Source organism: Mandrillus leucophaeus, unplaced genomic scaffold (genome assembly GCF_000951045.1).
Source record: "Mandrillus leucophaeus isolate KB7577 unplaced genomic scaffold, Mleu.le_1.0 Scaffold20, whole genome shotgun sequence".
Taxonomy (NCBI): Eukaryota; Metazoa; Chordata; class Mammalia; order Primates; family Cercopithecidae; genus Mandrillus; species Mandrillus leucophaeus.
In genome coordinates, this window is record NW_012102032.1 from 1889439 (window position 1) to 1893281 (window position 3843).

At 41.1% G+C, this 3843-nt stretch overlaps 1 pseudogene; it reads right to left on the reverse strand.

Moving 5' to 3' along the window:
• Positions 1-3843, reverse strand: part of LOC105539126 — a 14994-nt pseudogene that overhangs the window by 3706 nt on the left and 7445 nt on the right.

The window sequence follows — 3843 nt, forward strand, 5'->3', positions numbered from 1 at the left end:
GCATGGCCTTGGCTCACTGCAACCTCCACCTCCCAGGTTCAAGTGATTCTCGTGCCTCAGCCTCCTGAGTAGCTGAGATTACAGACATGCGCCACCACGCCCGGCTAATTTTTTGTATTTTTAGTAGAGATGGGGTTTCACCATGCTGGCCAGGCTGGTCTCAAACTCCTGGGCTCGTTGTACCACTGAGCCCAGCCACCACACCCAGCCAAAAATATGAGTGGTTTTTGTTTATTGATCTTGTACCCTACAATATTGCTATACTTGTTTATTAGTTCTTATATAATTTTTTATTTTGACAAATAATAATTGTGCTTATTTATGGGGTACAATGTGATTTTTTTTTTTTTTTTGAGATGGAGTCTCATTCTGTCGCCTTGGCTGGAGTCCAGTGGCGCCATCTCAGCTCACTGCAACCTCCACCTCCTGGGTTCAAATGATTCTAGTGCCTTAGCCTCCCAAGTAGCTGGGATTACAGGTGTCTGCCACCACATCCAGCTAATTTTTGCATTTTTAGTAATGATGGAGTTTGACCATGTTGCCTAGGCTGGTCTCAAACTTCTGACCTCAGGTGATCCGCCCACCTCGCCCTCCGAAAGTGCTAGGATTACAGGCATGAGCCACCATGCCCAGCCTCAAGGCAATCCTATCAAAACCCCAGTTTTCTTTCTTACAGAAATTATCAAGCTGATCCTAAAATTCAGATTAAAATACAAGAGTTGGCCAGGCATGGTGGCTCATGCCTGTAATCCCAACACTTTGGGAAGCTGAGGTGGGAGAATTGCTTGAGGCCAGGAATTTGGGACCATACTGGGCAACATGGTGAGACTCTCTACCAAAAACTACTATAACAAAATTAGAGTGGTGTGGTGGCTGGTGCCTGTAATCCCACCTATCTGGGAGGCTGAGGTGGGAGGATTGCTTGAGCCCAGGAGGTAGAGGCTGCAGTGAACCACGTTCACACCTCTGCACTTGGGCCTGGGTATCACAGTGAGACCCTGTCTCTAAAAAAAGACAAAAAAAAACCCAAAAAAACAAAAAAAACAAGGGAACCTAGAGCAACCACTGAAAAAAGTTGTTAAAAAAAGAAGTACAATGAATATGCTAAGAAAAATATGAAATAAATAAAAAGAAAAAAAGGAAGTCATATAAAATGGTCAGTTAAAACTACAAAAGGGAGAAAAATAGTGAAAGAAATACAAGGGACACAAAATAGACAAAACAACCCTGAGAAAGAACAAAGTTGAAGGACTGGCACTTCCTGATTTCAAAACAGCACCGTATTAGTCCGTTTTCATACCGCTATAAATAACTTCCTGAGACTAGGTAATTTGTAAAGGAAAGAGGTTTAATTGACTCACAGTTCAGCATGGCTAGGGAGGCCTCAGGAAACTTATAACCAAGGTGAAGGGGAAGCAAGGCACCCTCTTCACAAGGCAGCAGGAAGAAGTGCCAAGAAAAAGGGAAAAGAGCCCCTTATAAAACAATCAGATCTTATGAGAACTCACTGTCACGAGAACAGCATGGGGAACTGCCTCCACGATTCAATTACCTCCACCTGGTCTCTCCCTTGACACATGGGGATTATGGCAATTATGGGGATTACAATTCAAGATAAGATTTGGGTGGGGACACAAAGCCTAACCATATCAAGCACAAAGCTACAGCAATCAAGACAGTGTGGTACTGGTATAAGAACATTCAACATTCATATAGATCAATGCAATACAATTAGAGCCCAGAAATAAACCCTTATGTTCATGGTCAACTGATTTTTGACAAAGATGCCAAGAAAATTCAGTGAGAAAGAGCCTTTCAATATATGGTGCTGGGACATGTGAATTGCAAAAAAATTAATTTGGACTCCTATGTCACACCATACATAAAAATAAACTCAAAATGTAAGAAGTAAAACTATACAACTTATAGAAAAAATATATGTTTAAATTTCTTATTTATTTATTTTTGGAGACAGGGTCCCACTCTGTCACCCAGGCTGGAGTGCAGAGCTGTGAACATGGTCCACTATAGCCTCCACCTCCTGGGCTCAAGCAATCCTCCCACCTCAGCCTCCTGAGTAGCCGGGACCACAGAAATACGCCACCACGCCTGGCTACTTTTTAATCTTTTTTTTTTTTTTTTTTTTAGACAGGGTCTCACTATTTTGCCCAGGCTAATCTTCAACTCCTGGTCTCAAGTCTCAACCTCCCAAAAGTGCTGAGATTACAGCTGTGAGCCACTATGACCCCCCAAAGTAAATTTTCTTGAGTTAGAGAATGGTTTCTTAGATACAACATTAAAAGCACAAGCAACCAAAGAAATAAATAGATAAACTGGTATTCATGAAAACTAAAAATTTTAGTGCTTCAAAAAATACCATCAAGAAAGTGCAAGTACCCACAGAATGAGAGAAAATACTTGCAAATCATATATCTGATATGCGACTTGTATTCAGAATATATTCTACAAAACTCTTACAACCCAATATTAAGATAAAACCCATAATTTAAAAAAAATGCATCTGAAAAGACATTTTTCAAAAGAAGGTATGCAAATGGACAATGAGCACATGAAAAGATTCTCAATGTCACGAACCACCAGAGAAATGCAGATCAAAATCATTCCCGCTAGAAAGGCTATAATCAAAAAGATAGATAGCAAGTGTTAGAATGTGGAGAAATCGGCACTCTTATGCACTGCAAGTGGGAATGCTAAATGGTGCAGTCACTTTGGAAAATAGTCTGGTAGTTCCACAAAAGGTTATCATATGACCCAGCAACTTCATTCCTTGTACATATAATCATGAAAAATAGAAACATATATCCACATAAAAACTTGTACATAAATGTTAGTAACAGCATTGTTCTTAACAACACAAGAACAACCTAAATGTCCATCATCTGGTGAATGATTAAACAAAATGTAGTATATCCATACAATGGAATATTATTTGACCATAAAAAGGAATGAAGTACTGATACGTTCTGCAACAGGAATAAACCTTGAAAGCATTAAGCTAAGTGAAAAAAGCTGGCCAGGCATGGTGGCTCATGCCTGTAATCCCAGCACTTTGGGAGGCCGAGGCAGGAGGATTGCTTGAGCCCAGGAGTTTGTTTTTTTTTTTTTTTTCCTCAAATGTTTTATTAAGTGTAGACGTCTGGAGTACTGTAAAACATGCATTATCTTTCTTCTTCGGTTGTTGAGGTGTGTTAAATTTGAAGAAGATCATATCTCCATCTTCAACAATATAATTTCTGCTTTGTCGTCTGTACTTTCCAGCAGCCTTGACTGCATTTTCAGAACCTCCCCATTTAAAATCTTTGTATTTCATTACTTTGGCCACAATGAATCCCTTTTCAAAATCTGTGTGAATATTTCCTGCTGTCTGAGGATCCTTAGTCCCTTTCCTGATGGTCCATGCACGCACTTCATCTGGGCCTGCAGTGAAAATGTATTCTAGTTGGAATGCTGCAAACCCAGCCTTAATGATCTTTGGCAAAGCACTTTGTGTCGTGTTCGATTCCAGTTACTTCTGTCTCTCCTCAGCACTCAATTCTTGCCAAGGCCCCACTAAAAGGAGTGACAAACGCACCTGGGTCATACTTGTCCACCTACTCTTTAATTTCCTTCCTTCCTCCCTCCCTCCCTCCCTCTTTCTTTTCCTTCCTTCCTTCCTTCCTTCTTTGCTCCCTCCTTGTCTCTCTCTCTCTTTCTTTCTTTCGACAGAGTCTTGCTCTGTTGCCCAGGCTGGAGGGCAGTGGTGCAATCTCGGCTCACTGCAACCTCCACCTCCTGGGTTCAAGCAATTCTCCTGCCTCAGCCTCCTGAGTAGCTGGGATTACA